General features: G+C 37.6%; 1 protein-coding gene across 2 annotated transcripts in view; it reads right to left on the reverse strand.

Annotated features, from left to right (window-relative positions):
• Positions 1–14,525, reverse strand: part of CDK14 (cyclin dependent kinase 14) — a 308,533-nt gene that overhangs the window by 190,511 nt on the left and 103,497 nt on the right. The window lies entirely within an intron of this gene.

Below are 14,525 nucleotides of genomic sequence, written 5' to 3' on the forward strand. Positions count from 1 at the left end.
ATATCTCAAAATCACCATTAAAAAAAAAACACACTTCAGCAAATGGGGTGATAGGAAGATGAACAAATATTTGCCAGCTAGTCAGAGTACAGTGATAAGTAGTCTAGAAAAATCTCAAAACCATCTGTTTTAATCATGCACAGTAGGTGCATAGACCCAGAGCCACACAACAAGAGCACTGAACAAAATTAATTGTTCAGCATCTGACACAGGCAGAGATCACACAGCAGGAGCAAATATGGTGCTACTGTGTAATTAAAGATCTGTGCTGTACAAACAGATTAAGTTTTCAAAGATAATCTTAGTTCTGACAACTTCTGAACATCTGACTTTGTAGTTGTAAAAAAACCTGCTGCAGTACGTGGGATGCAGGCAATACTGGTATTGTATGTTCCAAATGAAGGTCTAACTGAGCACCTACTGAAATCCTTGATCTACAGAAGTCAGTGTGAGTTTTGTTACTCATTTTTCCCAACGCATTATGTTCCACAAGAAATCACTTAACTGCATATAACTTCGATGAGTTATTTCTTCATATGTAGAAGATAGGAAGGAGTCTTGAGAAAGTATTTAATTGCATTAACATGAAATCCAGTCACCCACTAGCATATTTTATCCACTACTTACAAGCGAGGAATGCTAAAAAAACCCTATTTATTAAAACCTTTTGCTATATTTCTCTGTGGGGCATTTCCCCCAGCAAAAACACTGCACGAAAATCAGAAAGAATTATTTCTGTCAGCACACACTTTAGGCTGCAGGAAAAAAAAGGCCAGTGGCATATGTCTTGCATTATTTATTTATTTATTTATTTATTTGTAAAGAGAGTGAGACAGGAGCCTTTAAAGGATCATGTCAATTTTCTTTTTTCTGGGTAGTTGAGGCTCAACATGCCTCTTCACTCACAGCTGGAAAATAATGCTGGAGTGAACATGGCATTACTTTGTCTCTTGTGGAATGATGTAAAGGTTAAAGAAAGGCAGGCTCAGGAAGAAGCTAGAAAATATTATTTTTATAAATATTTTAGTAAATAGAATCACAGTGAAGATAAGGCACACTTCTGCAACTGAAAGGAGAATGACAGTGAGTACAGGAAATTAACAAGGATTTCATAACAGTAAATGAAATCCAATCATAGCGTAACTAGCACTAAAAAGCAACTCAAAACAATGAATTACTAGACAAGCATAATTTGAATACTAATAGTATCTAGAACATTTATAAATATTTTTAGGGACAGTAAATAACCTTAATTCTGTCTTATTACTTCATTTGCCTGAAATCTTTCCCATCCAAAAATGCGCTAAGCACACAAACTATGAAATGGCAAGATTTCCTCAAGTAACTTGTAAACTAATTTCCCAAATGAAAAGTAAAATAAAATGGTGACAAAGTAATCCGGCAGACACTACAGCAGCAATACCCAGTGATAATCGGTAAATGGGAATCTGGATGTAAGCCAGCAGTGCATACTTGCAGCCCGGGAGCCCAGCTACATCTAGGGCTGCATTAAAAAAGGGATGGCCAGCAGGAAGAGGGAGGTGATTTTCCCCCTCTACTCAGCTCTTGTGAGGCCCCATCTGGAGTACTGCGTCCAGGCCTGGGACCCCCAGCAGAAGAAAGACACAGAGCTCTTGAAACGGGTCCAGAGGAGGGCCACTAAAATGATCGGAGGGCAGGAGCACCACTCCTATAAGGAAAGGTTGCGGGAACCAGGCTTGTTAAACTTGGAGAAGGCTCCAGGGAGACCTTATTGTGGCTTTCCAGTACTTGAAGGGAGTGTGCATCAGCAGAAGGGGAACAACTGTTTACATGGGTTGACAGTGATAGGACAAGGGGGATTGGTTTAAAACTTAGACGGGAAATTTAGGTTAGATGTTAGGAGGAAATTTTTCACTCAGAGGGTGGTGATGCACTGGAACAGGTTGCGAGAGGCTGTGGATGCCCCATCCCTGGAGGCATTCAAGGCAAGGCTGGGTGTGCTCTGGGCAGCCTGCACTAGTGGTTGGCAACCCTGCCCAGGCGAGGGGGGTGAGGTTTAAAACTAAATGATCTTTGACGTCCTTTTCAACCCAGGCCATTCTATGATTCCATGATAATTACAGTGAAGGTTAGAGCAAAGTGCTTTCCAGATGAATCAGATGAAAAGAGGCTGCATTACAAACTACTAATGACGCTGTACTACCAACAGCAAAGAACTTTGGTGCCGACACTGGCGATCATCAGCTTAACAATCGTATCTGATTTTCAGCATTCTTTTCACATCTATAGGACCATTAAAGCTTACAAAGCGTAGCTATCCTGTCCTCCTTCAGTCTTTGCTCTGGTTATTCCCTTCATTCTCAACTGTCATTTGTTTTTACAATTCATAGCATCCATCATCAATGTTAACTGAATTTAAGGTATAATCAATTAGGAAGAAACAGAAAACCATACAGTAGACTCACGATTTTTGCTTTATTCACCCTGGAATACAACTGAACCTAGATCAGGATGACTGCAAACTTTACAAGTTTTCATTTAAATGACATGAAGATCTGTACTATGCTGCCAGTGTTTAGAGCAGCATGTGCTTATTTAAACCTTATGGACAGTATTCAGCATTTAAAAGGACAGAAAATTTCTTTAAGCAAAACACAACAAGCACTGTATGTTACTTTAAAAACCAGCTGGCCCTCACAGAAAGCTAGAGAGGTACTAGCACAGAAAAGAGGGGCTACAGGAATGTCTCAGCTGCACAAAGCTGACAGCCATAGCTGGTAGTGACAGAATGATGATAAAGTTAAGTGATGCTAACATCAACGAGAAACCCAATTGAGGTAAGCTAGTCATTTCTAGCCCCTACTTTTGCAAATCATATAATGCAGATTCTGAATTACCTGTGTAGATACATTATACCAACAAAATTGTGGATCAAAATCCATACTGAAAGTCATACTGAGCAAAACCAAACAAAAAGCACCCAAGAAACATGAAAATACACATTAAAGAGATCTGCCAGCATAACCCATTAAAACCACATGTGGTAAGAAATTATATATATTTTTTAAAAGGCCAACTTAACAACTAACAGCTTGCCTGTCTGCTACATGCAGACATAAAACATCACTTTCCAGTCCTCTTGAAAATGTACTTGCTTCTTCCATCCTGTTGTGTCATGCATCAATTATGAGATAATTATGTCAATTTACTGGTTGCTTTTCCAGATAAGATTCTTTTTATAGAATCATAGTAATTAATAATGACAGTATTAAAATTGATAGCACAACCTCTAAAAGTACCAGTTTCTGCAAGACAACACTGTCACCTTGCCAAATGTTAATCAGATGTCCTGATCTTTTACAGTTTGTGTCCGATGGTGTTCATTCCAGTCAAAACAGGTCAGTGTTTTCCAAGATAGGACTTGAGGACAAAAGCACACTTTAATGCTGGTGACCTTATCTTCAAACGATTTTCAGATCTTATGCATTGAAAGGCAGCCATCAAAAGTGACACTTCAGGTCAAGGACATGTTTTTTTCATGTTTCTTAAAATCTGTCCAATTTGTCAAAGTTTATATTTGGTCAGTGGAAAATTCTACTTCAAAGCTAATCTTTAGCAGATAAAATCTCCCAAAGAATCCATTCTCCTTGAGCACACTCAAACATTCAGATATTTGGCAAAAGCAAAAGAAATTTGAGCCAACAAGTCTGAAATCAAATGTCAGCTATAGATGGGACTACGTTAGCAATAAAACTCTTCTGACAGTTCCCCTAAAATACAATCCCCAAACTGCTCTTGGATGAACGTATTTCCATGCTCCTTGTTTCATTTCTGCTCCCTCTCACTCTTCTGCTAAAAAGAAAAAGGCTGGGAAATGCTGCCCATCTCAAATGGGCATTTCCCCATCTCAATCCTATAGGCTCCTGGTGAGGCTACTGACCCTTCCCATCTTTCTGCAACTGCTTTTCCACACCTAGTGCTGCATTGAGTGGCCTCTGTGATTTGAATTCTTCATGACCCACCAAGCATTCCTAACTGACTGTTTTCAACATCACTTTTCTCTTAGTTCTTCTTTCCACCAGTACCCAGCTACAGGCAATGCCAAGTATCTCAGTGAGGCAGACTTCCTCTCCCAGGCTGCCAGAGCACTGCAGAAAGGGGAACAAGGATGGAAAAGGAAAGATGGAAGGAAGATAGCAAAGAAAACAAAACAAAACAGAAAACAAGTAGGGTGCCTTAGCTAGCAGCCAGATCTAGAACTACTACAACTGGCCTAGACAACCACATTTCTCTGTAGTTTCCATTTTAAATTAGAAGGACCAAAGGACCAAACACTCCTAGGCTGGGTGATTCAATCAATGGGTGAAGCAGTAACTATAACTGACGAGTTCCTTTGTATTTAAAGAAATCTAGCAAGGAAAAAAATGAAACGTTAGCTGCTAATACAATTTCACAGTGCATGAATTATACCATTCAGCATACCAATATACTGCCAATACTGGACCTGAAGATCTCCTTACATATCTATCAGTCTAAGAGAAGGCTATCATTTCTCCAGCTGAACCACAGAAGTTTGCCCAGCACAGACACAAGGCTTCTTCATGCTGTGCAACAGAAGTTGAATGCTTTGAGTGTCAGTTACAGCACTGTGACCACAGTTTAAGAATTTAACAGAATCATAATGGCTTTGAAGCAGCTTTTGTACCTCTGAAACTCTGAAACATATGTTGTTCAAAGCTTTCTCTTGAGGCAAGTTCATTTGGAACAGTATTTTGAGATACCACAAAAGGTCAAATGCATTCTTAGTCTCTATGATTGAAGTGAGAACACCTAAATATGCAGGAGAACACAGCTCAAGCACTATGAAGTTCTTGGAGCTCTTTGCTCATTCTGAGTAAACTGAAGAATGACTTCAACAAAGCTGCGAAATTTTGAGGGGCACATTTTTCTGTTAATGGAAGACATTAACCAGAAAAATGTCATAGGAATTAGGTCAGAAATAAAATACCCCCAGATGTTAAAGAATTTATCTACCAGCATGGCTAACTAGTGTTCTGCTACTTCAGACACTCCTCAACAATAAGCTGCAGCTCTAACGGAACTTACTAAGTGAGGAATACCAAATTCCTCTTCCAGCACATGCCAGAAAATGTTGGCAAAAAGTCAAGAATTGAATGCATTCAAAAGTCTAAGAGCAAATTCCAGTTCAGACATACATATTAAAACAGTGGCAGCCAAAGTGCTAATATTCACAGTGCTAGACCCTAAATTCCCAACTTGGTTCAACATATCAAATCGTACCAGCACATTGGAAGCAGAACAAAAATATTCCCCAACAGAAAAAGGAAAGATCAGCCCATGAGACAGGCATAAGAGCACCTCTCATTTAAATCTAATTAGAACTCAGCAACCTAGTGATGACAGATCACAGACTTCAGCAGGTCCATCAAAATGCCTCTCCCCCAGCTGGTTAGGATGCTTACATTTGACAGACTGATAATATTCAAAACAAACAGATGAGATCTCTACAGATAAACAAACCTGGTCTGAAGTACATTTATCTCCCAAATTTCTGCGTGAACAGAATAAGCTACACATAAAATATCTGATAATAAATTACAGTCAGGTACCTTTACCGCAAAGCTATCTTTAACCTTAACTACAAGTGCTATGCACTGTAGTAACTGGGATTGTGTCATTGACATGAAAAATTATCTGCTGTTTTTTTCAGTATTTCCTTGGCCTTTAATATGTACAGATAATAAGGCCTCATCCTTTGCTGTGGTTTGGCTTTCATTTCATTCAAGAAACTTTTATAAACTTGTTTACATAATTCTTAAAGATGTTGATTTATAATTCTGTCAATGATTTTACAAGGTTAATGGCCTCTGTGATTAAATAAACAAATGAGAAACTGAATGACTTCAATTTTATGCACTTCAGTCAGCCATAAATACAGCATATTCTGCATGCATCTTGAACATGTGAAACATGGAGGAAAAAGCACCCTTTTGCCAACAGCTCCAAAAGAATGTACACAAAAAGGATCACTCTTCTTAATGACAAGCCATGGTGTGCTTTGATTCAGATGTACATTATATCAGATGTTCCTTCCAGGAGAAAAAAAAAAAACGGAACTTTTCTTAACTTTTCTCTTAATCTTGAGAGGGGTGGAGGGATGTTGGCTGGTTGGTTGGTTGGTTGGCTTTTAATGCCCAGAGGTTTTCTATTACCTCAGAGAGGTTAGAAGTTGCTTCATGCCCTTGAACACTGATCAGGAGTTATTTACATTCAAAGAATTCATTCAGAGGCATTCCAACATCTTGTCCACAGCCATAAAAAAAGAATAAAAAACATAAATGCATTGGCTGAAGGGAGATACAAAGGTTATTAATGCAATTTATTAGCCTCTTGGACCAGTGGCCAGAAATCTGACAGAAAGGTGTTAACAAAATCTTGAACCCATTATCCACAGACATATACTCTTACAGCTTATTTAGTTTGACCTCTTCAATAGAAGGAGCGACTTTCAGGCTCGTAAATTTTTACTGAGCATATTTTTAGAAAGAAACCTATCCTCCTGCAACAAGCATGGCTTAAAAGTATCCCCAGTTCTTGTCCACATTTGGGAGAGTAAGAAATCCATCTAATACCATACAGACTTTGAATGAAAACTATGCATTGTTCCAAAATCTTTTGTTTCGGACAGATTTATTCAAGCAGGGCTGAGAGACAGCAGCATACAGAGAGAGACACTTCAATACCTGTATCTTGAATTTTGTTTGCGAACTGCTGCTCTAAGCCTTAGTTTCTCCACTGACACGCAAAATAATGCATTTCTGATTATGCAAATAGCCCTCTGCTTTCTGAATAGGGCCTCAAGTGATTCAAATGGTAATTCAGTCAGAAATCTTGATGCAAAGCCAGCATTTCAACCATGTCAGTTTTATAACCAAGACTTTCTGAGAAACATAGAATTAAAAATTGAAAAATACCATTTAGGATCACAAGTACATTGAGATAAAGTAACCTGAAAAGTGTGGAAATTCTTAACAAGATTTTGTCAATGGGCCTACAACCTGCTGGGTCTGCATTTAGTTGCACATCCCTTCAGAAACTGACAGTTTCCTAATGGCAGCAATGTAACACTGCTGTGCTGTGAGAAACCACACCAAAATAACAAAAGCAAAATTTTATCCAGTGCTTAATGTGCTAAATGCTCAGGATTTGCATTTTTGCATTTTTTTTAATAAAATCCCCATACAATTCAGTGCATGTTCTTATGAAAACATTCTCATGTTAAACACTGTTTCAGACTTCGCAGCACGCAAGGAGCAAGCGTGCATTCTGAAGCCCAAAGAAACAGAGGGAATGGAAGTGAGTGTGTGATTTATGCTAATGTTTGAGAGTGACATTTGTAAAAAGTATTGTAGATTATATTTCTTTCTAGTTACAAAATTTTAGACAGGCTACATAAAAGGAGATACATTTTAATTGTGTCCAAACTAGAACTCCAAAATTGACCTAGTGAATTTTCCTTTTATTATTTTTCAATCTGTAGTAACCAGAGAGACTTAAGCTACTTTGTTCTCTCACTTATGGGAGATATGCAGTGAAGGGAGTATGTTTCCAGACAGGAATCAGTCATACCAACACTGCTATCACCCTGCCTGTAAGACTAGTTTTGGAGGGACATAGATTTTCTTCCACCCTCATAACCTCCTTCACTGTTTCTGCTCAGGAAGAATGAGGTGATAATTAAGAATAAATGAAGCCCAAGGTTATTTGATATTTAATTACCTGACAACTAAGGGGGTTTTATACTCCTAACTCTCAGTTTAAGTTGCTTATAGACAGAAAAGGGTGTTGGGATGCTTCCTCAGGAGATTTTTAGCAAAAAGCAAAATGCATGAAATCAGTTCTCATCAACAGTGCATGTTCTGAGCATCTTTTCAAATCAAAATCCACAGCAGTCCTATTCACATTAATCCCTTTCTAACATCCTAGAGTAATAGGTGAAGAAAAGTTGTTGGTATGACTTCTGCATCAATTAACGGAATTCTGAAGTGACCTTCACCAAAGTACAAATATCTGTATCAAGTCAGAACTGACACAAATCACGAACTTCAGCTAATAGATCCTCATTTACAAGGCTGCTTCTATTCATTTTTTTCTTAGTTCATTTTTCACTTGGCTTCAGCTAAATCCAAAGCCAGATGAAAAGCTGCTGAATTTTTTGCCAAGTGGCTCGGACCTTAAAAATTCACAAATTACACCATTATGGATTCTACAGCTGTAGAATATATCCCACACTGATAACTACTAGACACCACTATCATGTCTTATATGTTAATAAATGGGTCAGAGGTGGAAGGTCATGATATCCTATTACCAGTCCCTGAACCATCCAGTTCCTCTTCATCTTAGAAAAATACAATGAATTATCAGTTTCTTTTTTATATTGCTTACACAGGAAGAAAATTCCCAAGTAAAATAATGTGGATATTCATTTTCATTGCTTTGAAGATGACAGTAAAGGTCAATTTCTAATTTTGAAATGCTGCTCTCTTCATATTGATTATAAAGACCAAAAGCAGTAAATTCAACCTTGCTGCAAGAGATCTCATTATGAAGTGTGTATTTCAACTTCATATAATTCTTGAATGATAAATCTCCCACATGAGCAATGACTGGAGAATAGAACTAAAATGTTTGCAACACAGTCTTCAGCACAGGGAAAAATACGAGTGTGGAAAAAGACTGATGTTATCTCCCTCAGGGCCTGACCCAGGAATCTGAGCCTATAGCATCTAGCAGAAACTAGACTTTGACACAAAAGCTAAGGAGAAAACTAAGGCTAACTGAACTGGTTCAAATGCTGAACTGTCATCTTGTTCTGATAGTTTTAAAATCCAGGACATAGCAGTGATAAAAAACACACATGAAGATCTTGACAAAGACAAATGTCTTTGCATAGATTTAAGGCCACCATTTTAGTCACAAGGCTAAGTAGTATAGTTGCTGGGGTTGTTCCTTTCATAAAAGGTAGACAGAACAAAGAAAAAACAATCTGAAAAATTGGGTACCTGATATCATAGTTTTGCTTCACCAGTTTACTACAGATGGCACTGGCACTTCAAAGGTGCGGCCCTTAAGGTCTCTAATCAATTCAAGTAGATATGCTAGAACTTACTATCACCTCCATTTACATTAACAACCTTTAGTATATGTATCCCCAGTCAAGTCACTGCAAGGGATATATGATCACAGGGTAAAAGCTGATGTTACTCTGAGCAGGATTAACTTGGGTGCTCTATTTTATAGCTGCATTACAGCTGTAGAAGGAGATTAAAATTGCATATAGAATAAAAAGACATGCTCACCAACTTCCACTTAGGCTAGAAAGCTATGAGGTCTGCACAAAGGTATGATATAATGATGTTTAACTATGTGCTATAGTTGTATATGGAGAAAAGATTGCCCCCCTCTCTTATTATCTTACTATATTTTGTATTTTCCACTTTTTCCTACATTTCCTGACATAAAAGTACAGTACAGCAGGCAACAGTGCTAAATCATGCCTTAAAATTGGCAAGAAAACAGATTTTATGAGCAGAAGAAACTTTTTTCAGAGCAGAATGTACCAGCTGGGCCAAGGTCAAGAACCCCAAAGCCCAGGTGAGCCATAAGCAGGGTTAGACAGAGGAATCAGTGATTTCTCTGAATGAATGGACTTTGAAGCTACTGGTGCTGGAATAAGCACAACATCCCTTACCCATCACTTTCCATGTGAATACTGATGAAACACAGGCAATTTCTGCTACAAAAATAGGGCAGAACCTGAAAGGTCTGCCATCAAACTAACGCTAACAGCCATGAAGGAAGGACTCTGAATGGTGAAATGATGATACCATAAATAATATTAATAATAATAATTCCCTAAACTGCCACCACATTCTTTTCTGTCTTGAACAGTGCCCAAGAAAAAAAGGCAGAAGGTCACAGCTTGTACTTCAAACGTACCAAATGAAGATGCAACTGATAAAGCTGTGCTCAGTCTCAGCAGCCTAGAGTAAAAATATGGGCAGGGGTAAACCACTCCGTGAAACAAATTTAGCTTTATGAGGCTGCATAACTTGAAATTTTCATTTACAATTTTCAGAAAAGCACGACACTTTTCCCATATGATAGGAGTTAGTAGAGGAGTTTAAAGTGTATACCATGGTTCCCAAATGGAAACATCATCATTTATATTGCATTTATGTAATCCCAGCTCTCCTGAAGGATTTGTAATTGTGAGAGACACTAACACATTAGAGGATAAAAGAGAGAAAAAAAAGGAAAAGGTTTTCTTCAGTCTATAAATAGCAAGGAACAAAGAAAGAAATAGGACAGACTTACTCAGTCTCTACCCCTTCTGAGCACTGTACAGAGACAATAATGTTCATTCGGTACACCAGAAAGGAGAGAGAACAACACAATTTGTGTGCATTGAAATGTAATATAAATATAATTTAACTGTTGAAGTCAGTCAGTCAGTCCAGCTGATTTCTAAAAAGGCAAATGAATACTGTCATGAAAAGAAATTGCAGCAAGTTGTGGCTGGAAAGAACAGCAAGGAGGAAAGTAGCATCGAGGTGAAAGCTTCAGCTGACCTGAAGCCCCACAGAGCAGAGGATCCAACATGTTTCTCTCAGACCTAAACAAATGCATACAAACTCAAATGTGGGAGAAAGCACAAATGAAACATGGTTGAAAATTTGAGCTAACAAAAAAAAAAAAGGTCATAAAAGCTAAAAAAAAATAAAAAAATTAGACGTTACTTTTATTAATGTTCAGTAGAAAAGAACATACACTTCTCCATATCATTGAAAAAATGTTTAGTAATATGCACCATCCAAAAGTCTTGGGAATTTTAAAACTTCCATTTTGTGATAAAGACTACAGGAGAACCCTTTTCTAAATGGACTGTAGTTTTCAAAACCCAGCTCACCTTTCTATGAAAACCTCTCTACACCAGTTCTATATCAGCAATCAAACACACTAAGTTTTCCCCCACAAGTTCAGTATGCATTTAATCTCTGTATGGGGAGTTGGACTCAACGATCTCTGGAGGTCCCTTCCAGCCCCTAGAATTCTGTGATTCTGTGATCTTGTATTCCTCCCTTATCTTGAGGCAGAATACACTTTGTGTAAGACTGTACGATGGCCACAGCAGACAGAAATCAGAGAGAAAATATTTTTGGAGTTTCTTTACCTCTGAATACTTCTTGACCTTAAATATTCAGTGAAAGAGTGTCCCAGAGGCTCTTGGACTGTGTGTTTTATTTTTAACAACACTGAAAAACAAAGCTGTTATGATTATAAACTGCACTGGCTTTACAGCTAATTGAGCTGTAGCTATTTAGCCTGCAGAAGACTGCAGCTCTGCCAACTCTATAGGCAATGAAAAAGTTCCCAAAGCTACAGCCAAGCTACTGTTCATTTTTTACTTCAGAGCTCAAAATCAATCCAGCTGCTAGGGAGAGTGAACTCAGCCTCAGCCTCTAAAAACAAAGAGGCAAAAATTCTATCTAACTCATGTGATGTGAATGCTTAGAATAGCCACATCTCCACACTCTTAAGCATAATTTCTTAAAGTTCCCTGAGGCTTGCTGAGCCAAACACAGATGAAGCTTTGAGGCATTTCAGTTGCAGAAATTTAAATTTCTTGACTGGACTTCATGAAGGAAATGAAAAAGTCCTCCAAACTCCTATCACTCAAAATAAAGCAGATGTTGAGCTTCCTCAATAAATTGAAAGTAAAGAACTACTGTAGAAAAGGTAGATTTGACTCTTTGTTTGTTTGTTTGTTTATATAAGGATGATCTAATTGAAAATAAAAATAATAATAAAAAAGTAACTCAATCTTTACTGATAGACAATGAATGGACTCTAATTGCTACTTGCATTTACCTCCTAGCAGTGATTGACGAATGACACTCTAGAAATATGCAGATATTGTTTCTCTGTGCCCTTGTCCTACAGAATACAACCTCATATAATGAGTAGGAGCTCTATCACCATGAGGCACCTAGCTAGCACTGTGAGGTCATTTGCTGACTTTAATTTGTAAAGATTATCATGCTACGTATCAGTCCAGAATCACAGAACTGGGATGTGAGTACAATAATTCATCCACTCTTTGCAGATAATATTTCAATATGAGATCACAATTGTGTCTACTGAGTAAAAATATAATGCTCTGTAGCAGTACCTTAGAGGGTACAAGTACAGACTGTGCTACTTCTCTTGGATAATATAAAAGCATAAATGCTTTACATCACTTGCAGTGTTTTTACTACAAAGCAGTATTTTCTACTATGCTCTCATGAGGAATTCTTAGCAATAAATCTCACAGTCGCTTTTGCCAAGGAGCATCTCTTGATGAACACCCAATTTTATAATTTTCACTTAGCAGTTATACTGCATCAATTTTATGAAGATTTATACCCTCTACACAGTGAACTTCAGATCAAGAGGCCTCAGAAATGCTCCTAACTTTGGGAAGCCTGTCCAGACTGAGATAATAAAGGGGATTTTCTTACTGAAGACCCTTCAGGTTTTCAGTTTTTGTTTGGGAGGAGGCAGTATGGATGCCCTTTCTAAGGGGAGAGATTCTGTTAGATGTTGTGTTAAGAACATCTATCAGGGGATGTAGCGAGATTTCACGAACAGCACACAATAATGCATATTTCTATTATATCCAAGGAAGAAATTCATAGTATGTATTTTCCATTTTAAAATTGTAACATGCCCACAGGTGAAACTTTTGACATCTTTCAACAATTCCAAGACAGGTTCATCGTGTACAGAAGAGGTTACTAGGTGTAGCACAGAAGGAAATCCTGCAAAAGGAAGACAGAGGTAAGGATGGAAGAGGCCTGAAACTCTGAAGATGTTTTGAGGCCAAGAATTTAACCTCTCTCCAAACCAGTTCTACACCAGCAATCAAATACACTGTTTTCTCCCACAAGTTCAGAATGCATACTGAACTTTTCTGTAACTTAAATTTTTAAAGAGATTTGTTAAGCAAATCTTGTGTTCTTTGTATAACACAAGAAAGGTAGCTGTTCCCAAGGCTCTTATATGTTATTCTTCACACCACTGCGAAAAACCAACAGCTTTCTTCACTGGATCAGATAAAAAATTATTATCTGAGCAACTGTCAAACCAAAGGCATAGAGACAGTCTCTGACATGAACACTTGAATGAAAAATACTAATACACTTCACTGACAAGATGTAAACAAAGCTAATAAGAAATAAAGAGAAGTTGCTTAATTGTGATTGTTAAATGGCAAAGCACCAAATTACCTTAAAAGCATACCTAGTTTAGATGATGCTTCAAAATACCATTTAGGCCTATCAAAAGTAAAACATAATTATAACATAAAATAATAGAATGGAGTTTCACTAATAATATTACATCACATTAAGAAGAACAAAGAAGCAGCAGTATTTCCATGGGCAGAAGTTGGAATTAAAAATAAATACAAAACAGTTTTCATGATTAGGATAAGAAAAAAATTTATTTCTCAAGCAATGTAGCAGTAAAACCAAGGCATGCTTGTCTGCATATACACCTAAAAAGTGGAATCTTTGTAAGGCTAAAAGGAATATTATTACTCTGAAACCAAAGATGATAACTATGGAATAGTAAGTCAAGCTGTTTCCAGATTTATAACCTATCACACAGTTCAGTATTTAGCCTAGATGAAAGTATGATATTACAGGAAATTAAGGGAATGAAATATGTGAGATAAAGTTTAGGTCATTGAACTTTTCTGCTGGCTGCAGTGGATTTAATCACAGACTGCTGCTGAGGCATATCTGAACAGCCAATAATGACGGTTACTGTGAAAGAATAAAACACAACTACAGAACTCACTGGGTAATCTGTATTCTACTGAATTAAGTTTAAAGGAGAAAACAGTGTATAGATGACTGCCAGACTCCATACTGTCTCAGATGCAGCACATTTTGGATAGAATGGTAATCTGCTTCTATACAAACAGAAGGGAAGCCTGCATCACATTCAGAAAATCATGTAGGTTAATTCAGTCATATACATACATCCAATCAGTCGTTCCTTCTTTTTTCTTTTTAGTTTCAAGCTCTTCAAAGGCCAATTGGATTCCCTCAGACTGAGTTAAATTCAGAGCACAACATCCTGTAAACTGCATACCACTACATAAAAGCCTAAGTGGACACAACTGACTGGACCAAGAAGAATGCTTAGCAAAGGCTGCCTCTGAATTTTGTTCTACAATTTCAGGGTTGAGCTGAGTAGCACTACAAATAATTCCCGTTTACCTACTTTCATTCAAACTTATGCAGTTTTGATAAATAGTGGAAGACAGAAAACCACATCTGCTGTGAAAGCAGAAATGCTTTACAAGCAGAAGCTTTCACTGAAACTCTGGCTAAACCTCACTTGGTCAGGTTGAAAAAGCATGATTTTTCTTATCGGGCTATTGGTAGGTTGGTATTTGTTAGATGTTT

Source organism: Cyrtonyx montezumae, unplaced genomic scaffold (genome assembly GCF_038088225.1).
Source record: "Cyrtonyx montezumae isolate F1298 unplaced genomic scaffold, pur_monq_1.0 scaffold_14, whole genome shotgun sequence".
Taxonomy (NCBI): Eukaryota; Metazoa; Chordata; class Aves; order Galliformes; family Odontophoridae; genus Cyrtonyx; species Cyrtonyx montezumae.